This window comes from Populus alba, chromosome 3 (assembly GCF_005239225.2).
Source record: "Populus alba chromosome 3, ASM523922v2, whole genome shotgun sequence".
Lineage (NCBI taxonomy): Eukaryota > Viridiplantae > Streptophyta > Magnoliopsida > Malpighiales > Salicaceae > Populus > Populus alba.
Window position 1 is genome coordinate 2080808 of NC_133286.1, and position 24488 is coordinate 2105295.

General features: G+C 34.4%; 1 protein-coding gene across 1 annotated transcript in view; it reads left to right on the forward strand.

Annotated features, from left to right (window-relative positions):
* LOC118044093 (ubiquitin-like domain-containing CTD phosphatase) overlaps positions 1–10712 on the forward strand; it is a 29044-nt gene extending 18332 nt beyond the window's left edge. The window contains exon 7 of the mRNA XM_035052250.2: positions 10425–10712. The gene's annotated coding sequence lies outside the window, so the exon portion shown is untranslated. The remainder of the gene's footprint in view (positions 1–10424) is intronic.
* The last annotated feature ends 13776 nt before the right edge of the window (positions 10713–24488 follow it).

Consider the following 24488-nt stretch of genomic DNA (forward strand, 5'->3'; position numbering starts at 1 on the left):
CGATGATTTTCCTAAAGGACAACTTTGACATTGAAAATTAAGACGTTTGTTGTTACAAATAATCTTATTTTTCGAGATTAACAATTGAAAGATATGTGAAGTAGGATGACCTAGTCGACGATGCCATAAATCGGCAGAGGCAGAAGTGCAGGGAGACCAATAGGCTTGAGGAACTGACGTGACGGAAGACTTGGTCAGGGCATAGAGACCATCTTTACTCTGACCTGAGAGAAGGACTTCATGGGTGTTGAAATCCTTGACATAAAACACACGAGGGTGAAATTCAAAATAAACATTATTATCAAGACAAAAATTCTGAACAGAGAGCAGAGGTTTTGTGATTGCAGGAACATGAAGAACATTAGATAAGGTGAAAGAACGATGTGGTGTATATATTTTTGTATGACCAAGATGAGATATAGGAAGGCCCTTACCATCACCAACATGCAAATTATCATTACCAAGGTACGGTTCTAAAGCAGTCAAGGTGGCAAGATCAGGTGTGACGTGTTGATTGGCACCGGTATCTGGAAACCAATCAACAGAACCGGTTGAGGAGAGATTGCGCTGCACTAGGTTGGTAGTAGGTTGTTGGCCATAACCTCGTTGCTGGAATTGAGGGCAATGGGGAGCTGTATGGCTGAAATTCTGACACAGTTGACAGCGTGGATTATGCCCCCTATTACGCTGCCAAGAGCCTTGCCTATTGTCACCGAAGGAGGAGTTTTGGAAGCTGCGCTGATCAGGTCTGGAGCCAGCAAATCGGTTGCCTCTGCTGTTGGACTGGTTGGGACGCCAGCCACCGTTGAAGCGGCCCCTACTACGGCCAAAATTGCCAAAAGTCTGGCGCTGTGCAACAAGAGCAGAAGATGGAATGCTGGGTGTGGGCAGCAGAGGAGCATGTATGGAAGCAGAAGATTTGTGAATAAATTCATGTGTGAGGAGATGGCTGTGAAGATCTGCATATGATAAAGGTTCAGCCTTGGTAATAAGACTGGTAACTAAGTCTTTAAACTCTCCCCGAAGACCACGAAACACATATAAATTGAAATCTTCAAGTGAAACTGGCCGACCAGCAGCGACCAATTCATCAAATAAGGCCTTCGCTTTTTGCATAAATTGAGTTACTGATTCATCACCCTGTCGAAGATCCTGAAGAGAGCCGTGAAGTTGCATAATACGAGAGTTGGAGGTGGAAGCGAGAGCTCGCTCAAGAGTGCCCCAAGCTGAACAAGAACTTTGACAACCAACAACAAGATGCAAAACTTCCATAGATAGGGAGGAAAGAAGAGCACTTAGAATGAGTTGGTCCTGTTGTTTCCAGGTTTGAAAAAACGGATTTACCTGAAGAGAGATACCATCATGGGCAAGAACATGTGTTGGAGCCATCAACAAAACCAAAAACTCCTTGGCCTAGGAGATAAGGTAGCATTTGCATACGCCAATATAAATAATTGGTGTTTGTTAATTTGAGGGAGATGACTTGATGAGTGTGAGAAAGAGAGATAATGCTTGCGGCAGTAGAGGCAGCAAACGTGGGATGCAAGAGGAGGCGTTCACCAGCAATGGCAGAGGAGAATCCAGGCGGTGACGTAGTAGAGGAAAGCAGAGGAGGCGCTGCAAGAGAAGAGGGTTGCACTGTCGGAGAAGAAGAAAGCTGGACTGCTGGTGCTGCAGAATTTGAAGATGTATGTGGTGGTTGTTCCATTGAAAAAGGGAGGTTGGGAGGCTATGAGAAAACTAGGTTTAATTTATTTTAGGGTTTTGTTGCTCTGATACCAAGTTGAGAATAATAAAATGTGTTAGGTTGTGCCTTAGCCAACCTTCCTATTTATATAGAGGCAGTAGAACACTGCAGTAACTGTAATGATTACAACATCCTATATTAGAATCCTAATCTGATAGATACATGAGTAACTGTAATGATTACAACATCATATATTAGAATCCTATTCTATAATAGTGAATTACTTGATTTCGACATAAGAAGTTCTAGATATTCCCGTTTGATATCTAAATGTGAAAGTAGAGAATTTTGCCGTGAAAAAGATTCTGACTCGAGTTTTGCACTAAAGACTCTGTTTCCATCATGATTTTGCTGGTCGTTATTCTTAGGTCATACTCTCAATCATATTGGGATGCTCGGCATTGTCAGTTTCTGAATCAGATCAGGAGACCACTTTTTTTTATCAACCAGATTGCTGCTAGATTCTGTTCTTTAAATAGATTTTATCTCACTTCGAATCCTTCATTAAAGTTGTAGTCCTGGACGTGTAGATGAATTTGGACTTTTGAATCACTTGATTTTGATATTAGAAGCTTAAGATGTTCATGTTTGAATATCTAATGTGAAAGTAGAGAATTTTGTCATGAGAAGGTTTGGCTCGAGTTTATAGGTTTGATTCGAGGGACCTAATTGCAAGATATTTAAAGTTTGAAGATCAATTACAGGCCAATGTGAAGGACTTTTTTGGACCAAGGATTGAATTAAAAAAATGCTAAAATAAGGGAGTTGATTGAAGATGAAATTGGAAGAAATTTTGCAAGATTTGAAGGAATTGAAGAAACGGGGATTGGATAGAAAATAAAATCTGCCACGCTTGGTTCACGTTTTCATTCTTGTTTGGCTCGAGTTCCTTTGCATTTGAGGTTTTCTTTTGGCAGTTGTTTGGTTCACGTTTTCATTCTTGTTTCTGTGAAAAGGGAGGTAGCAGATCGTTGGTCTATAGTTATGGTATTTAACATATGTAATACAAATGCATGTTTAGGTTGTTTCCTTTAGCTGAAACAAACGTTACAAAGCCTGAGATTAAGAAAAGGGGAGAGGCGTGGGTCACGGTTTCTACTATAGGATTGGGTTTCAAAGCTTTGATTTTCATGTGTATACGGACTTACTCTTTTCTATTGAAAATAATGGGTCATGCTATGTTTAGTTTCTAAGTTTGAGAGGATGGATCAAAGTATGTTGGATGAGATTTGGCTTTGAAAAGTATTTTCCCCCTGCCGGGTTCCTCCTGCTTTGTTCTACATGCACCTGTCTTGCAATGTTAGAAATATATGTGATGGCTTGTCATTTTAATTGTGTTTACTGTGATGTTTTTGTTTTGATATAATAAAAATGTTTTCTTGTGTGTTGCATACAAATTTTGAATACCCTAACATATTTTGAATATTTCTTTTTTTTAAAAAAACAAATATTCGATGTTAAAAAAATATGTTTTAGCATGGATTTCTTAAACACAAAAATTATTTTCTTGCACTTTGAATTTTACAACATGTTTGTAAATTAATTCCAAAGGGTATTGGCTAATATTCCAAAAATATAAAAATCTTATTTTTGAGAAATTCATCTTTATTCACTATTAATACTTGGATAAAGAAATCCCAAATGGGTTAATATCCAAAATATTATTGGGAATAATTATTTTATTCACCATTAATATTTGGATAAAGAAATCTCAAAGGGGTTATATCCAAAATGTTATTGGGAAAATTTGCTGTTAATATTTGGATAAATAAACCCTAAGTGGTTAATATCCAAAATACTTTTCTAGAAATAATAAGTCATTATCCTTTAATAATATAAGGGAAAAGAAACCTATGAAAGGTAGATGTCTGAAATATTGTTAAGAGTAATCTAACTTGTTCATTTTTAACATAATGGTAGGTTTATGCCCAAAATGTTATTTAGAACAATTTACTTGCACATTCTTAAAAGAAGCCTCAATTATAATTGGGGACATTTCAAATTTTGATTCAATGGTTTATGAGTCGTGAAAGTATGAAATGCTAAGGCAAAAATGGGCTTTTAAAGCATCTTGAATTTCCTTACATTTCTAACTTAGTTTTTTTTTTTTTTTTGTTTCTTTTCCTTGCGATTTAACGATCGAAATACTAAAGAAAAAAATGATCTTTTAAGCCCATTGAATCTCCTTAGATTTCTATTTTAGTGGTCTCTTAATTCATAGGTTGTAAATTTATTTCAAATCAAACACATATTTCAAGAGATCTGTACTGGTTCGCTTTGGTACTCTATAGATATATCTAAAGGTATGATCGATGGTGGCAAAGGGTTCTTTCTTTTAGACTTTGAACCCAAAATCATTCATCATAGCAAACTTATCCTAGAAAAAGTGATGGGATTAGAGAACATCAACACCATAACAATTATAAGGCAAAACAAATACCAAGCAGCTTACCTTAGGTAGGGCGTACTAAGGGTGCTAAAACCTTCCCTTTACGCAACTAGTCTGTTGCCTTAGAATCTCTAAAAGACCAGTTAGGTTTTCTAATGACGATAATACTAGGTGATGACTCCTTTTTCACAAAACAAAGACCTCGAAATCAATTCCCCGCTCCGGGAAGGGTCACGCGACGTCACGCGCTCTCGAGAGGGTACAACAATAATAATTGTGTTTTTAGTATTTTTTTTATTTAAAAATACAATAAAAGCATATATTTTTTTTATTTTTTAAAAATTAGTTTTTATATTAAAGTAATTTAAAAATATTAAAAAAAATAATCTTATATAGAAAAACAATTCAAATTATTAAGGATTAGGGCAAACCGACCCCTCTGGTCTCGGTTCTAGTCCTGGTCCCTTACGTGTATGGCATGACACTTCTAAACTGACATTAATTTGCATGCACGATTTGATAATTATTTTTTCTGCACAAAGCTTGTGAGTAATGTCCATGTTTGTCGTGTTTGGATCTGTAGATTGAACTTAAAAATCCATGTCGTCCAGGGAAAAAACTGCTTGTTCTGGACATTGACTATACGCTGTTTGATCACCGATCCACAACAGGGACTCCACTTGAACTCATGCGACCATGTAAGAAGCTAGGTTGGAGGAATTTTTTGTAACAGTTAATAATTTCTAATGTTGTCATCTGGTGCAGATCTACATGAGTTTCTCACTGCCGTTTATGCAGAATATGACATAGTGATATGGTCTGCAACCAGGTCAGATCACTTTGATTTTTTCTCTTTCTTTGTGCTGGCTTTCTACTTTTCCTCCACATCCCAAGCCCGATAAATGAAGTGATGTAGAAACAGTCGTAAACACATGAACAAAACACTCAAGAGAACCAATTCTGTGAAAAACCCAATTTATTTGATCAATCAATGCTCACAACACGACTAGCATATATAATGGCACGAACAAAATAGAAATAGGAAAAGTAGATCCTAATAGCTTTATAAATTAAAACATCCCTATAAAAATAGGAAAACCTACTAAATAAGAACTCAACATTCCTACTTTACTACTAAATTGTAAATATTAATATTCCTAAATAATACTAAAAATTAAAATGACTAACACAATATAAAATTCCAAAAGAGTCAAATACTAAACGTACCTCTTTTCTACAGCATGAAGTGGTTTGAATTGAAGATGGGACAGTTGGGGGTCGTCGACAATCCGAACTACAAAATCACAGCTCTTTTAAACCACTCGGCAATGATTACAGTTCAGTCAGACTCTTGTGGAATCTCTGAATGCAAGCCACTTGGGTTGATTTGGGCTAAATTCCCAGAGGTGCAATTTTAAGACACGTGTGTATAATTTTCCATCGTTTATATGTGTTACACAAATAACAGTGACATACTTAATTGCTCCATGTTTTAATATTTTTCAAATACTGTGGAGAAAATGGAACCATTTTGTTTCTTGCATGAAGTCCAATTGTCAAGCACCACAAGTTGACATACTGTTTTCTTTCTGTTTCAGTTTTACAGTTCAAAAAACACTATAATGTTTGACGATCTGCGAAGAAATTTCATGATGAACCTGCAAAATGGTTTGGTAATCAAGCCATTCCGAAAGGCTCATGCAAACCGAGATAATGATCAGGAGCCAGTGAAGCTCACACATTACTTGCTCGCCATTGCAGATCTCGATTACTTATGTGTCCTGGATTATAAATTGTGGGAGTTCTTGTTAGTTAGTAAACTTGTTTAGTAAGATTATGTGTATTGAAGTTAGTTCAATGAATAATCATCCACATTAGAAATACTATGAATCTAGAGTAAGTAAGAGTCTAATTTTGAAGATTGTAAAAGACATTTTATAATGTCTATCTATTGTATGTATTTGATAATGAAAGGTGTAAGAGTACCATTATTTAGTGTATTGTATTCCACCAAAATTGTGTGAGTAGTGATCCCTTCTCTATTCTGTCATTGTTTTTTTCCAACAAAGTGGCATTAGAGCTTGAGAGTAGATATGGCTTCCAGCAACAACAACTCTCAATTTCATATTCCCCATCTTACCAAACAAAACTATGATCTGTGGTGTATTCAATACAAGGCACTGCTAAGATCACAAGAGTTATGGGAGCTAGTTGAAGATGGTTACACTCAACCAGAATCAACAAGAGAAGAGGTAGCAATGAGTAATGCAGAAAGACAAACATTGAGAGAATCAAGGAAGAAGGATAATAAGGCGTTATTCACCATTTATCAAGGACTTGATGAAACAACTCTTGAGATGGTGGCACCAGCAAAGACGTCAAAGGAGGCATGGGAAATGCTTAACAAAACTTATAGTGGAGTTGAAAAGACAAAAAGGGTACGGTTGCAAGCATTGAGAGGAGACTTTGAGAAGTTGAGTAAAGAAAGTAATGAGACAGTTTCAGATTACTTAACAAAAGTATTCTCTGTGGTTCACCAGATGAGAGGGAATGGTGAAAATATTGATAATGTTTGTGTGATGAAGAAAATTTTGAGGTCTCTGGATTCAAAATTTTCATTTGGTCGTAGCAATTGAAGAATCAAAGAATTTGAAAAATCTGACAATAGAAGAATTAATGGGATCTCTGCAAGCCCATGAGCAGAAAATTGATAAAAGAGGAGAAGGAAGATTTCTTGAACAAGCATTGCAGACAAAGTTAACTGTGAAGAATGTTAATGAATCTGGCAAAGGAACATTTTAAAGAGGAAGGTGAAGGTTTGACAGTGTTTCATATTGGTCATTCTACCATTACTTCATTACTTTCTCCAATTAAATTGAATTAAGTGCTTTGTGTTCCTCAACTCACTCAGAATCTCTTGTTAGTCCATCGACTTTGCCTTGACAATAATTGTTGGCTTATATTTGATGCCTTGTATTTTTGGATACAAGACAAAGCCACAGGGAAGATCATTTATTGGGGGTTGTGTAGTAATGGATTGTATCTTATCCACTCCTTCTCACCTTCAAATTCCCAGCAACCATATCCATCTCGAGTTTTTCTTTGTCAACTTGTTTAGTCCAATCTATGACATCATAGGTTAGGACATCCTACAAATACCATTGTCTCTCTGATGTTACATAAAGCAAATGTGCATGTTCCTAAAACTACCTCACCTTTAATGTGGCATCCATGTCTTGAAAGGAAATTTAGCAAACTACCTTTTCCACAGCATGTCAATAAGTCTGTAATTCCTTTCGAAACTATACATATTGATTTGTGGGGTCCTGCACCTTGTATATCGGTCGATGGTTATCAATACTACACCATCTTTGTTGATGAGTGTACCAATTATTGCTGGATTTTTCCTTTAGTAAACAAGTCTGATTTGTTCTTTACCTTAGTTCTTTTTTATTCTTTTGTTGTTAATCAATTTACATCCACCATTAAAACTCTTCAAACTGATAGGGGGGAATATACCAGCATTAGATTGAATAATTTTCTCCTTTACTAGGGCATTTCTCATCACCTCTCATGTCCATATACTTCTGAACAAAATGAGTTAGCTGAGAGGAAACATAGGCATATTATTGAAACCACTATCACCTTATTACAAACAGCCAAATGTCATCTCAGTTTTGGTCCTTTGCTTGTCAAACACCCATATATTTAATCAATCGTATTCCTACTGCTGTTCTTCATCATAGCTCCCCTTTTGAGATGTTATTCACCTAATCTCCAAGTCTTACTCATTTACAAATTTTTGGACATGCTTGTTTTCCTCTCCTCAAACCTTATAGTAGCACCAAATTGCAGGCTAAAACTATGAAATGTGTGCTTATTGGATATACCACAAAATATAAAGGTTATTTGTGTTATCATATACATCCAATGAGATTGTTTATCTCTAGGCATGATATATTTGATGAACAATAGTTTCTATATCCAGATTTATTGTCAACACATTCAAACACACTAACTTCACCATCACCTTGTCAGCCTTCCACTTGTCATGTGCCTATAGTAACTCCAAAAAATGTAATTGTCCCAACCATCCAGCTTCTCCATCTCTTCCTTCTCGTACCCATACACCTGTCCCTTGTGTTGTCTTTGCTCATTCCCAGTCCATTGTTGCTCCACTCCAAGCCTCTTCTCTGTTTCCTGTGGTACCTGATATCAACGTTACTTCTAGTTCAGAATCTCATGATTTTATTCCTGATAATTTTAAAGTGGTGTTGTCTATTCCTCCCCTCAATTTACATTCAATGCAAACTAAAAGCAAGAGTGTGATTATTAGAAAAAAAGGCCTTCTCAGTTAATATTCAAGACTTGGGAGGTGCTGATATGTCCTTGGTTGAACCAGCTAGTTACAAGTTTGCTGTTAAAATTCCCATGTGGTTACAAGCCATGAAAGAAGAAGTGAATGCTCTACCTGATCAAAGCACTTGGAGTCTAGTTTCATTGCCAACAAACAGGAATCTGGTGGGTTGTAAATGGATTTTTAAGGTTAAGACACACTCTGATGGCTCTATTGCTAGACATAAAGCAAGGTTGGTTACTAAAGGTTTCAGTCAAGAACCTGGATTGGACTATGGGGAGATGTTTAGTCTTGTTATGAAACCAACAACCGTCAGGTTAGTTCTTGCTCTTGCTGCACATTTCAATTGGTCTCTATGACAATTAGATCTCAAAAATGCTTTTTTGCATGGCATTCTCCAAGAGGAGGTTTATATGTCTCAACTTCCTGGTTTTGAAGATTCCAATCATCTTTATCTTGTGTGTAAGTTGCATGAATCTCTCTATGGACTTAAACAAACTCCTAGGGCTTGAAATGATCAATTTACTCCATTTCTTTTTTCTATGGGGTTTGAAACCACCTACTCCGATTCATCTTTGTTTGTCAAACATGTTGGTCCTGCGATTGTGGTCCTGCTTCTTTATATGGATGATATTATTATCACTGAAAGTGCGTTTGGTGAAATTCAGCAAGCTATTAGTGCTCTTACTACTGAATTTGATATCAAAGATTTAGGATTCCTCCACTATTTCTTAGGGATCCAGATCACTCAAACTGTCACCAATTTGTTTCTGTCACAAACCAAATATGTTAAGGATCTGTTGACTAAATCTGAAATGGTTGCAGCTAAACCTTGTGATACTCCATGTCTCCCTTACCATCAACTACTCAAAGAGGATGGGGAACCTTACTAAAATCCTACGCTGTTTAGAAGCATTGTTGGGGCTCTACAGTACTTAACTTTCACAAGGCCTAACATTGCTTTTTATTTGCATCAAGTATGTCAGTTTATACAGAATCTTATGGTGTCTCATTTTACTGTTGTCAAACGTATACTATGATACATTAAGGGCGCTATGCAACTTGGTCTATCCTATACTAGAGGTGATTTGCATTTAAAAGCCTTTAATGATGCTGATTGGGTAAGGGACCTTAATGACAAGTGGTCTACCACTGGTTTGGTGGTCTTCTTGGACAACAATATGATTTCACGGTCCTCTAAGAAGCAACAAACTGTTTCTCGATCCTCGACTAAAGTTGGATATCGTGCTTTATCATTGACCTTCGCTGAATTGGATTGGATAAAACAGTTATTAGCATTTCTACACATTTCACTACCTGGTGTGTGCCCGTTCTTTTTTGTGACAATCTGTCAGCCATTGCCTTGTCTTTCAATCCTGTTCAGCATCAAAGGACCAAGCACATCGAAGTAGATGTGCATTTTGTTCATGAAAGAGTTTCACACAACCAACTCTCAATGCAGTTTGTGTCGTCTCAAGAATAGTTTGCTGATATTCTTACCAAGGGGTTGAGTGCTCCTCTATTCCGCACCCATTGTTGCAATCTCATGCTTGGTTTCTCCAAGTCTAATCTTGAGGGGGGATGTTAGAGTATATTGCTTTAGATTGTGACACTTATCATAATCATAATATAGCAGTTAGTTAGTTAGTTAGCTCAAAGTCGTTAGTTCGTTAACTATAATTATATAAACAATTATCTTGTGTGACAGAGGTTAAGCAAACTAAAGAAAAATGAATTTATTTAGTCTCTTCACTTCTTTCTATTTTCTCTCTATTTGATTCTTGTAGTCTCTGTTTTATAAAGATTAAGAGTGTTATGGGTCATTTGGCAACATTATAAACATAAAAAACCGAAAAAGTGCTTGCTGGAATTTAAAATTATAAACTACTCTTGTATACCCTAGTAATTTCTAATGAGATCTTCCATTTCAGGGATGCCAAGGTTGGATTCGGATATAGAGCAAAAGGCCAGCCTGTTTGTGTTCGTTGCTTTGTTCTATAAATCACAAGAATTGAACATTCTTGGAGGATGCAGGGGAATGGTTTCAGATGAAATTTTAGAATTCCATGCCTTGTTCTATCCCAACTCTCAAGGTAGCTCTATAACTTCCTTTCTATTAGATTGGTACATCAGTCAAGTGTAGTGCTGCAAAACACATATAAACGACAATTTGATCTAAGCTCTCAACTTGTATGCTATTTGCCTGGGTTAGCTCTAAATTTCTAGTTCTCAGACCCTTTGAAACTTGTATGGTGGTTAGTAATTGAGTAGTTCTTGTGGGCTGGAAACTTTAGTCGAGATAATTGTGCATGTGTTTGTGTCTGGTGGGTTAGCGCAAAAGAGTTGCCAGATTTACAGAGTTGAATGGCCTACAGTGTTTTCTAGGTTTTTTAATTATGTATTTCATTTTTTCTCATCTTCCTTGATAGCTTGTTTCCTTTCATTTAAAAAAAAAAAAAAACAGCTAAGATGCATCAGAGTTTGCAATCACTAGGATCTTCCCCTGTGTAATACAATTATCACCCTCAAACGTAGCCTAGAAGGCCATCGCATGAGCAGCTCTATTGTTAGCTCGACGAGCATGATTCAGTAGACTTGAATGGAAGAAACCCATTTGGCCACCTTATTTTGAACATCAATGGCAGCATTGAAATGGAACTTCACCATCCCTGTCGACCAGATGGTTGTCCATTTTGGATGAGCTGGAAGGTTAGTCGTCTTCATAAGAATGCTTGAAGTCATTGTTATAAAACCGGCCTGCTCAGGTAACACTGTTGACTTGGGATCTAGTCTCAGTCTGGGTCAGGTTTTATGGAACCATGACTTGGGTAAATCTGGTCAACTTAGCTAGTCAATATATAACTTATGATTCAAATTTTGGGTTTATGCAAAATAATTAATCTTTTTATGAATTGAATTTTTAGTAAAATCTTTTACATATTTCAAAAAAGAGATATGGATAACGGAAAAAAAAAAAGAATTAGTAATTTATAATTCATTAATTTAATGTGCAACCATTTACTTATATCAGTTGAGAATAATAGAATGTGTTGGGTTGTGCCTTAGCCAACCTTCCTATTTATATAGAGGCAGTAGAACACTGCAGTAACTGTAATGATTACAACATCCTATATTAGAATCTTATTCTATAATATGCCCCCTCAAGCTGAGGGTGGGGGATCAACCCGAAGCTTGAATCGAAAAGCAGTAAAGGATGCAACAGGAAACGGTTTAGTGAAGACATCGGCAAGTTGATCTCGAGATGGAATAAAACGAATCTGAATTTCTTTCTTGGCAACACGGTCACGAACAAAGTGATAATCCACTTCAACATGCTTAGTACGAGCATGGAAGATAGGATTTGCTGAGAGATAGGTAGCACCAAGATTATCACACCAAATGGTAGGGACAGAGACTGAGGGAACCTGCAAATTTGTTAACAAGTATTGAAGCCAAATGACTTCAGCGGTACCATCAGCAAGGGCTTTATACTCAGCCTCAGTAGAGGAGCGAGCAACAGTGCGTTGCTTGCCGGATTTCCAAGAAATCGGCGTCTGACCAAAAAAAACAAGATAGCCGCTCGTAGACTTGCGATCATCAATACTACCAGCCCAATCTGCATCTGTAAAGCCATGTAGAGCAAAAGAGGAGCCTCGAGTGATATGGAAACCATAAGATGTCGTACCTTTAAGATAACGTAAAATACGTTTGACAGCGGCCCAATGAGAATCTGTAGGAGCATGCATAAACTGACAGACTCTGTTAACAGCAAAGCATATATCTGGACGGGTGAAGGTAAGATATTGAAGAGCACCCATGACTTGACGAAATCGTGTAGGATCAGAGAATGAATGATCCGATAATAAAATGACTTTTGAAGGGGAGACCGGAGTATCAACTGGTTTGCAAGAAGTCATACCAGCTCGAGTGAGGATGTCAAGAATATATTTATGTTGACGCAGTATTAAACCCATACTGGTAGACTGAACTTCAATACCCAGAAAGTAGTGAACAACACCTAAGTCACGAAGCTTGAACTCAGAGCTGAGTAACTGTATAAGGTGATGAAGCATAGCAGAGTTGCTACCCGTGAGCATAATATCATCAACATACACTAGGAGATAAAAGATATTAGTACCATCAGATAAGATAAACAGGGAGGTGTCAACCTTGGAAGCTCGGAAACCGATGGAGAGCAAAAAATCACTTAGACGAGTGTACCATGCTCTCGGTGCCTGTTTCAAACCATACAATGATTTGTGCAATCTACACACATGAGATGGAAGAGAAGAGTCAACGAAACCTGGAGGCTGTTTCATATAGACCTCTCCAGTAAGAACACCATTGAGGAAGGCATTATGAATATCAAGCTGATGAATCTTCCAATTTCGCGAAACCGCAATAGAGAAAACCAATCGGACAGTGGCTTGCTTAATAACTGGACTGAAGGTTTCAGAATAATCAATACCTTCCTGCTGGGTAAAACCTCTAGCAACAAGGCGCGCTTTATAGCGCTCAATATTACCATCAACACGACGTTTGATCCGATATACCCATCTACTGCCAACAACATTCATCGAAGGATGAAATGGAACCAAAGACCAAGTGCGATTTTCGCGTAAAGCGGCGATCTCATCACACATAGCATTATGCCAAACTGCATATCGGTCAGCATCAGAGAATGCAAAAGGCTCAGAAGAGGGAGAATACAGTACCCGTGTGGAGGTAGAAGTAGCGGCAGTGGAAGCAACTAGATTAGCTATCTTCGGCTGACGCGGTCTAAGAGTCATAGGATGTCTGCTGTGTGCTAGTGGAGACGCAGGGGAAGACGGTTGTAGCGAGGAGACCTGTGGCAGCTGATAAGAATACAAATCAACCATAAGTTGCAGACCAGCGGGAGAGGATGATAAAGAAGTAGCCTCAAGCATAGGATTGTCAGTAGAGGAGGGGCTGGAGGTAGAGACTGAAGCGGCAGGAGTGCTAGCCAGGGAGGGCGAAGCAGAGGAGGGACTAGAAAGTGCCCCAAGACCATGAGGTGAGGAGACCAATTGACGATCTGAACCTGCATCATAAGGGTTAGATAAACAAGCATGGGATGATGGCCAAGGGATGGGTGGAGGCTGTGGTCGGGTGGCTGTTTGGAGTGGCAAAGCGGAGTGTTGTGGGCTGTTTAGGTGACTAGTGAAAGCGGGTAGCGATGGGTGGTTTAGCAAATTTGGGAGGGTGACAGTAGTGGGTGGGGTGGGGGTTGTGGTGGAGACCTTTGCAATCTATTCAGAATTATCAAATGGAAAAACATGTTCATGGAAGCGGACATGACGGGAAATATAAATACGGTGAGATGCAATGTCAAGACATCGATAACCAAGATGCGAGGAACTATATCCAAAAAACACACATGAAGAGGAACGAAAATCCAATTTATGATTATTATATGTACGCAAAAAATGATAATCAGGAGACCGTTGAAATAAACAATCAAACGGAGAGCGATGGGCAAGAATAGGAGTAGGCATGCGATTTATAAGATAAACAGAGGTTTCAAAAGCATAATTCCAGAATCGAAAAGGTGCTTTACATTGCCCTAAAAGAGTAAGACCTGTTTCCACAATATGCCTATGACGACGCTCTACTGTTCCATTTTGTTCATGAGTGTGGGGACAAATCAGACGATGATGAATACCAATGGTCTAAAAAATGTGGATAGTTTTCGGTATTCACCACCCCAATCAGTTTGAACAGATTTTATTTTTAAGGAAAATTGACGTTCGACAAGAGTTTGAAATTGATGAAAAACAGAGTAAACATCAGACTTGGCAACTAGAGGATAATACCATACATATTTAGTATAAGCATCAACGAAGATAACAAAATAACGATAGCCATCTGAAGAAAAAAGAGGAGCAGGGCCCCATACATCACTAAAAATTAATTCAAGTGGAGCAGAAGTTTTGTGACCAGTAGGTCCTAAAGACAAACGCGATGATTTTCCTAAAGGACAACTTTGACATTGAAAATTAAGAAGTTTGTTGTTACAAATAATCTTATTTTTCGAGATTAACAATTGAAAGATACGTGAAGTAGGATGACCTAGTCGACGATGCCATAAATCGGCAGAGGCAGAAGTGCAGGGAGACCAATAGGCTTGAGGAACTGACGTGACGGAAGACTTGGTCAGGGCATAGAGACCATCTTTACTCTGACCTGAGAGAAGGACTTCATGGGTGTTGAAATCCTTGACATAAAACACACGAGGGTGAAATTCAAAATAAACATTATTATCAAGACAAAAATTCTGAACAGAGAGCAGAGGTTTTGTGATTGCAGGAACATGAAGAACATTAGATAAGGTGAAAGAACGATGTGGTGTATATATTTTTGTATGACCAAGATGAGATATAGGAAGGCCCTTACCATCACCAACATGCAAATTATCATTACCAAGGTACGGTTCTGAAGCGGTCAAGGTGGCAAGATCAGGTGTGACGTGTTGATTGGCACCGGTATCTGGAAACCAATCAACAGAACCGGTTGAGGAGAGATTGCGCTGCACCAGGTTGGCAGTAGGTTGTTGGCCATAACCTCGTTGCTGGAATTGAGGGCAATGGGGAGCTGTATGGCCGAAATTCTGACACAGTTGACAGCGTGGATTCTGCCCCCTATTACGCTGCCAAGAGCCTTGCCTATTGTCACCGAAGGAGGTGTTTTGGAAGCTGCGGTGATCAGGTCTGGAGCCAGCAAATTGGTTGCCTCTGTTGTTGGACTGGTTGGGACGCCAGCCACCGTTGAAGCGGCCCCTACTACGGCCAAAATTGCCAAAAGTCTGGCGCTATGCAACAAGAGCAGAAGATGGAATGCTGGGTGTGGGCAGCAGAGGAGCATGTATGGAAGCAGAAGATTTGTGAAGAAATTCATGTGTGAGGAGATGGTTGTGAAGATCTGCATATGATAAAGGTTCAGCCTTGGTAATAAGACTGGTAACTAAGTCTTTAAACTCTCCCCGAAGACCACGAAACACATATAAATTGAAATCTTCAAGTGAAACTGGCCGACCAGCAGCGGCCAATTCATCAAATAAGGCCTTCGCTTTTTGCATAAATTGAGTTACTGATTCATCACCCTGTCGAAGATCCTGAAGAGAGCCGTGAAGTTGCATAATACGAGAGTTGGAGGTGGAAGCGAGAGCTCGCTCAAGAGTGCCCCAAGCTAAACAAGAACTTTGACAACCAACAACAAGATGCAAAACTTCCATAGATAGGGAGGAAAGAAGAGCACTTAGAATGAGTTGGTCCTGTTGTTTCCAGGTTTGAAAAAACGGATTTATCTGAAGAGAGATACCATCATGGGCAAGAACATGTGTTGGTGGACATGTGTTGGAGCCATCAACAAAACCAGAAACTCCTTGGCCTAGGAGATAAGGTAGCATTTGCATACGCCAATATAAATAATTGGTGTTTGTTAATTTGAGGGAGATGACTTGATGAGTGTGAGAAAGAGAGATAATGCTTGCGGCAGTAGAGGCAGCAAACGTGGGCTGCAAGAGGAGGCGTTCACCAGCCATGGCAGAGGAGAATCCAGGCGATGATGTAGTAGAGGAAAGCAGAGGAGGCGCTGCAAGAGAAGAGGGCTGCACTGTCGGAGAAGAAGAAAGCTGGACTGCTGGTGCTGCAGAATTTAAAGATGTATGTGGTGGTTGTTCCATTGAAAAAGGGAGGTTGGGAGGCTATGAGAAAATTAGGTTTAATTTATTTTATTAATAATAACTTCAATATTTGATCTGATTTAATTCAAATAAAGTCTTTGAGTTGTAAATTTTTTCAAGTTAAATTTAGTAGGGTTTAATAATAATTGTTGTATCCTCATCATCGATCTTTAACCTTAGCAAGACAAAATAAAATTAAATGTTTTGAAAATGTAATTGGGACAAGCAAATATTGAATTAATGCTAATTAATGTTAATTTTGAAAAGATTTTCATACATTAATATCAAAATCATAAATTAAGCAAATATTATTTTAAAACTTGGGATTAGTTTGACAGATTAATTTGGTATCTGGCCAACCCGAAGCTTGAACTGGTTTGTGTTAAAAAAAATTTAGAGAAAACACTTGTTTGATTTGATAACCTGATTAACTGGTTAAAACCAAATAATTAATCAGTTAGCTTTATTTTTATATAAAATTATTATTTTGATTTATTAAAAAAGTTAAAGAGTTAGTTTTCTTGATTTGTGACTAGAGCTTTAGCTTGAGTCAATCTTACTTTATATTTTAAAATTATGATTTTTTTAGATTCTTGCAAAAACATGTACCATAGTACTACTAAATATGAGATTAGTCAAGTGAGGTAGAGATGGTCACACTTCATGTCTCCAATGGGAACAACCTCGCGTCAATATATACTTTGGTTCAGACAATTATAGGTATAGAAGGAAGTTGACTTATGCCAACAATATTTTGAGTTTTTTTTATTAGCTTCATCATATCCTTTCTATTCAAATTAAGCTCATAGGACACTTGAAAGCCAAACTATACAATAAATACCGTATAGTTGGAGATGCTTTGATTTTACCAGATTCGAAGCATGTTGTATACTGTATGTATAAAACACTAAGCATCAAATCACTGCCTCTTCCAACCACTGGCCGTGTATATACATACATGTGCCGCTGACATTACCACTAGTTTGTTTTTGGGGTGTTTAAGTGGTGTAAAAGTATTTTATTTTAAAGTATTTTTTTTTAATATATTAAAATAATATTTTAATTTTTTTTAAAATGCAAAAACAAAGGTCAATTGTCAGAATATGTTCACATCTACACCAAGCTCAATTTATGAATTGACTAAAACACGGGCCTCGAAAAGTCAACTTTTGAATTATTAAGTTTATAATTGTTCTTAGTAAAACAATATTGTTTTACTTTTTAAAAGAATTTCTTTGGTGTTAACTGGGTTGAGATTGAATTAGGCCAATAAAATTATTGTCAAATTTTATCAATTTAATATCTAGTCTGATTTAATTCAAATTAAGTCTCTTCATTTTTAAATTTTCAAGTGAAATTGAATAACAATTATAATTCTCATCATCTTTAACCTTACCAAGATAAAAATAAATAAATAAATAAAATGTTTTGAAAATGTACTTGGGACAAGCAAATATTGAATCAATGATAATTAGTGTTATATTTTGAAATGATTTTAAAATATTAATGTCAAAATCATAAATTTAAAATATTTATTATTATTTTAAAACTCAGACTGGTTTTGACAGGTCAATTTGACATCTGGCCATCTCAACGCTTGAATTGGTCTGTATTGAAGAAAAAAATAAAGAAAAAACCTAATTGACTCAATAACCTGATTAACTTAGTGAAAACCTAACTATTAACTTGTTAACTTTTTACAAGAATGATGAGATTTTATTTTTAAAAAAAAATTTAAAGTCAATCCTTTTAATTCAATGAATAAAGCTTTGCCTCATGTCAGTTTTTGTTTTAGATTTTAAAGCTATGATGTTTTAGATTCTTACAAAAACATGTACCATTATTACTAAATATGAGATTGACTCGATAACCTGATCAACCTAGTCAAAACCAAACCTAATTATTAACTTGATAAGATTTTATTTTAAAAAAATATTTAAAGTCAATCCTTTGAATTCATGAATAAAGCTTTACCTCGTGTCAATCTTTGTTTTAGATTTTTAAAACTGTGATGTTTTTAAATTCCTACAAAAACATGTACAATCGTATTACTAAACATGAGATTGGTCAAGTACTGAGGTAGAGATGGTCGCACTTCATGTCTCCAATGGGAACAGCCTCATGTCAATATATACTTTGGTAGAGACAATTATGGGTATAGAAGGGAGTTGACTTATGCCAACTTTTGAGTTATTTTTATTAGCTTCATCATATCCTTTTTATTCAAATTAAGCTCATAGGACACCGTTGAGCATGCATACTGCATCAAGAAGAAGAAGAGGGAAGAAACTTTGAAAGCCAAACTATACAATAAATACTTCTCATGCATGACATTAATTACAGCTAAACAAATTATTTAACTAATTAAACAGAATTTTATTATATTAACATTACCATATCCGAGAGAGCAATACTAAATCACCTTTCCAAACGGCTCTAGCTAGGCTACAAGGCTAGAATAACTACCGGTGGAGGGGGAAGGACACTATTTTCGTAGCTACGTACAGCTTATAGGTCAAACTCTTCAAAGATCATACAGGGGAAGATCCTCGACGTCAACCCAAATATCTTGCCCCATCAAGATCATCACTTTTCGTTGAGCTCTCACCGTGTACCTCCTGACCATGTCATCTCTCTCCATGAAGAAGACAACCCTGTCTTCGGGAGCAAGGCCTTTCTGCTCTACAAAACGACCCCAAGAAGAGCGTAGAAGAACGGGTTTCGGGTATGCTCCAGTCAGACGGGTTGACAGGAAAAACCTCCATGCATTATCAGTAGCATCGACTGCTTCAAAATTCATCATATGGGCTCCTTCAGGAATTGGAAAAGCCTCAAGGACACGGGTTGGAAATGAAAGAGCGTGGCTTATATGGGTTGGTTTTAGTTTCTTCGTGAAGAGATGTACTTGTTCCATTCTTTTTCAGGAGATGAAGAGTTTCTATGGAGAGAGAAGGCTAGGGTGGGAGCAGAGATTAGCTAATATACACTAGGAAACAAACTCAGAGAATGAGAGAGAGAGAGAGAGAGAGAGATGCGTAATGCTATAAATTGACGTGGGCTCGACAAAAAAAGTAAGCAAACTTATTTGTTTATTGATTTTGATGATAACATAGTAATGAAATGCTTCTTTTTTTAATTCTAAAAAAAATTAATATATATTTTAGTATCAAAGAACCATTTTAATCTAAATATTTAAACTATCATGTAAGAATTATATCTTATGTTTGAGTTTATTAATTAAAATAAAAAAAAAAATCATACTTATAACCGTTTCATAATAATTTCAAGAACCAAACAATATAATTATGAATATAAGTCATTGTTATTAATTTAATTAGATTCACATTAATATGAAAATAAAATAAAATAGCTATCCTCTCTAGAAATTTAAGTTATTGATAAGTGGATTTATTTTATTTTTATTGTTCAAAGTTTCAATCTTAAATCATTTAAGTTATATAAATGTGATCTCAAAGATTTATAGTATGTAAAAATAAAATAAAATAATAAGCCTCTTTTCTTTGTTTGAAAGCTAAAATTAGAAATAGAAAATAAAGAAACGGACATAAATCTTTAACTTTCTTTTTTTATATACCTAAAATTTGTCCGCCCAGATTCAGAGAAGATTGAAGTAAAAAAAAAATGGACAGAATTTCACTCGTAAAATCCTATAATAAATTGTTTTTTATTTCTTTTCCATCATATGTCTAAACAAACAAAACATCATTTTCCTTATTTTAGTTTCTCTTCTATCCCTTAATATTTTTTATTTGCTATATAGATTATTAATTTATTTATTTGAATGTAAATGACATCTTTAAAATATGATAAAAAAAAAAACTTATTCTTCGTGTAAAATATGATGTTGTGAGCAGTGGCGGAGCCACAGTGGATCAAAAGGGGGCAATTGCCCCCTTAATTATATATATATATATATATATATATATATATATATATATATATATATATATTATATAATCTCATTGCCATAATTATTTTTCTTTTTCCCTTTCTTTTCTTTATCTTCCCCTGTCTCAACTAGCTACCGTTCCCTGCCTCTTGCTTTACTCATTAATTAATTTTTCTTGCGTTTTACTTTATGCTTTAGGTAAAATGTTTTTATTTTTTTATTTGTTTTATTATCTAATTTTTGTTTTATTTTTTTATAATTAGTTATTAAAAATATTAGGGTTTATAATAATTTAGAAAGTTTTGATATGAATATGTTCAAAATAAATATTTAAATATGCTAATTTAATCAATTAAGTGTTTCTTTTTTTATTATAAATAAATAAATTAATATTCATGCAAAACCATTATTCTTAGCATTTCTTACATCGACGGAGTAGTTTATTGAAATTTAATATTTTTCATATTATTTGTTTGTAAGTAAAATATCAAGTAGAAAACATGTTTTTCTAGCATTGTTCCTCTTACACGCATACTAGGCATTGTTCCTCAATTAAATGTCTAGAAATAATTAAGTATAATTTAATCAATATACTTATTATATGGATATAGATATGAATTGAAATAGGTTTTAATTTTGATGAATTAACATGTATTTTTAAATTAATTTTACTTGATATGAATTAATATATTTTTTTTTGAATTGATTTTTAATGCATGTTTATATAATATAGTATTTATTAATAATTTGCCCCCTCATTTAAAAAAACTCAAGCTCCGCCACTGGTTGTGAGAATAACTATGGACACTGTATTAGTTATTTTTTTGTTATTCTTTAGGAAAGAAAAAGATAAACACGAAGACGAGAGAATATAAAATTTATTACCCTAAAAAAATGATAAAAATATTAATTACTTCCTATAATTATTTTTAGAGAATTTTTTCTTCAAATAACTAATAGTATTTCACTATTTTGCATCGTAAAATAACTCTAGAAATTAAAGCCGGCACAATCATGCCCTCATTGCTTAAAAATAGAAAGAAAAAAAGAAAAACTAAGTTTTAAGATACCATTACTTCTTTAATAATTAACTTTGTTGAGTGGTAGAAAACGAAGACTAGTGAAAAGCTATCCACGTCAACAGGGAGGGAAGCAGGGGCCGGCCCCCCTCCAAGACATTTTAATTTTTATAAATGGAGATGTCATATTTTTTAGATGGGTTTTATTAGAGTAATTAATTATGGCTTTAGTTTTACTTTGATTTCCTAATTTACTCTTAACCTAAACCTACATGGAAAGAAAAAAAAAATATAAAAGCATTATTTTGTAAAATAAAAAAAGACCTATCAATTTACCCTAATATATAAATTCTGCAACCTATAGCCAATCAAACAAAAAAAAAATACAAATTATGAGCAAAATTTTTCTATAAAAAATTAAAACAGAGTTACCAATTAATTTATTTTTCATCAAAAAAATAAAAATAATTTAAATTCAAAATATATTTTTTGTTTTGTTTTAAGATACTGGTTAATAATTTGATGAGATTCTTTTATAATTTTATAATTTTTGTTTTTTTTCTTAGAGTTGCTGGTTCTATCAATTATTTTTAAAAAAATTTTATAATTAATTAGATATATTTTATTAGTTTATTTTAATTATATTAAAAAAAAATTATATTTTGTTTTTTTAGAACATGTATGAAAATTATCAATATACGTAGTAGCTGTGGAAAAACTTTGGTGGTTTGTTTTTTAATTCAGGCAATTCCAAGGAACCTTCCGACTAGGAAGTTTCCTCGGTTCTTCCCATTATTCATTTCCATCACTATGCCTATACGAGGAACCCATAGAAGAAATTTGTGGCCATAATATTGATGTTTTTAATTAAGTTTTTTTTTTATATATATATTTTTAAAAGTTTTAAAAAAAATTTTAATTTTTTTTATTTTTTTATTAACTTAAATTAATATATTTTTAGTGTTTTCAAATCATTTTGATGTGTTGATGTTAAAAATAATTTTTTAAAAAAAAAATTATTAACATTCATTTTAATATAAAAATTATTTAAAAAACAACAACAATTAAAATATCAAACAAGCTTCAAGAACATATATGGTCCACCGAGGAAACTAAACTTAATTTCTCTGTGCAAAGACTCGGTTTTAGTTTATCAGATCGACAGATAATGTTGTCAGCTGTATATATAGTTAGTAAATTAGAAATGTAAAAAGTCTAGCATATATGTTCTTTGAGCACATCGACGTGTCTAAATTATTTTATGTATAAGATGCTTGGATGAGTAGTAAAACAAATTTGCTAGTTGAAATTAGCATAACTTTTTAATTCAATTATGAATCGAGATAAGAGTGCATGAGCATGACGACGTTCTACAAATCTAATTTAATAAAAGGTCAGCTCACCATATATAAGGAGTTATGGTTTTTTTTCATATTCAAATTAGATAGGGAAGTTGTTGTTTCATCATTCTTATTATTTTTCTTGTCATTTCCGGAATTTTTTTTATTAGTTTTTAAAAAATCTATTTAATTCAGGTTTTATTAGTTAGCTGAACTTATCTATTTAAAAATCTATTTCATATTCAACTTATTTATTGACAAAAAATTATTAACAATTCAGAAACATGAAATCAGACTCGGTAATTCGATTTTATCAGATCAATAGATAATGTTGTTCATTTTAAAAAGTTTGTGTAGCCATGATTTTTCTTTTCCATTTTTGATATACACTGCCTTAAAATAAATTAATGAAGCATATAGTGACATGAAATTAGTCCATACATTGACATTTTAGGTTTGGTTGACATTTTAAGAACAAAATTAAATAATTACGTTCAATATCAGTTCAATGAATCAAATTTCAACTTTATATCCTACTAGAAATGTCACATTCACAGTTTTTTACATTCGGGACAAGGCAGGTTCATCCAAGTTAAATGAGATAAATTTTCTATTAAGAGATGTTGTTTAGATTTAAAAAAATTAAAAAAAAAGTCAATAAATTATTTACCGGATCTTACCCAAGTACATGTGGTTAATCAACTCTAGTTTTTAACTAGGTCCATTCTTTTTTTTTTATTCATTGGTCTAGATTTCAAATTAACCTTAGCTAGTTTTGAGTCGAACAATAATTTGGTTCAAGTTTTATAACAATAACTAAAATACAAACTATGTTAGTTTTCATATATTTTTATGAAACTAATTAATTTTTTATTCATTTATACTTTATGATAAAAAAAAATTCATGATAGTATTTTTTTATTGAAATATTATTCTCAAGTGAGCTAAGCTTTTATTTTAAAAAATTATTTTGTTTTCATAAAAAAAAATATGTATTTTTTTCTAGGAAAAAAACATCAATAAAAAGGACACATTTGGTTAAAGAAAATTTTTCCTTATTAATTTAAATAATTTCAATTCTTGAAAATATTTATTTTAATTGTGTTAGGTTTTCATAAAACATAAAATGAAATATATGGATAAGAAAATATATTTTATCCTCTATAATTTAATTGTTTAATTTCTTAACAATATTTATTTTAATCATTTTAAAATTTAAAAAAATAAATATAAAGCACGTTGTATACTTATATATGTAAAATCACGATACATCACTTTAAATTATTACTTCTATCAATGCAGCATTTATTATTATGATAATATTTTTTTTCTAGTATTTTTTATTTAGAAATATAATAAAATTATATATTTTTTTAATTTTTTAAAAAATATTTTTAGAATCTAAAAATATTAAAAATTTTAATTTTATATAGAAAAGCAATTCAAAATAATAATAAAAAAAAAAAAAAAAAAAAAAACACGGCTCGGAAACAAACGGTCCCATTATACACGCCGCTACAAAAAAAACTACCGAAATGTCAGGTTGTGACGACATCTCCTGTGACATTAGGACCACCATGATGACGGACAAGTGGTCAACTGCTGCTGTCACCACATCCTCTTCAACCTCACCAGGACAAATTAACTTGCGATTCCTCCTAACAATGTATTTCAGTACTGCCCCATCACTGTCAACAAATCGCCGCCGCCACCGCCATCGCAGCAATCATTCAAACCCCCCGAGTCTGGAACGTTCTAATAATAAGCATTTCTAAAGGTGAGGTCTCTGTTGCCGTTGTGTGGCTTAATATATTTCATCAAAAATCCTAGAAACCAATTGACCCGCCATATCAGAAATTAATTTAATTCCTTAGTATATATTTGAGTCTTTGTGCATCAATATTTACAATTCTCACACACACACACACATATATATATATATATAAAGAAAGAAAGAAAGAAAGAAAAAAGATGAAGGATATTTATGAACTATTAAAATTAATAAAAATATCTCCATTTAATAA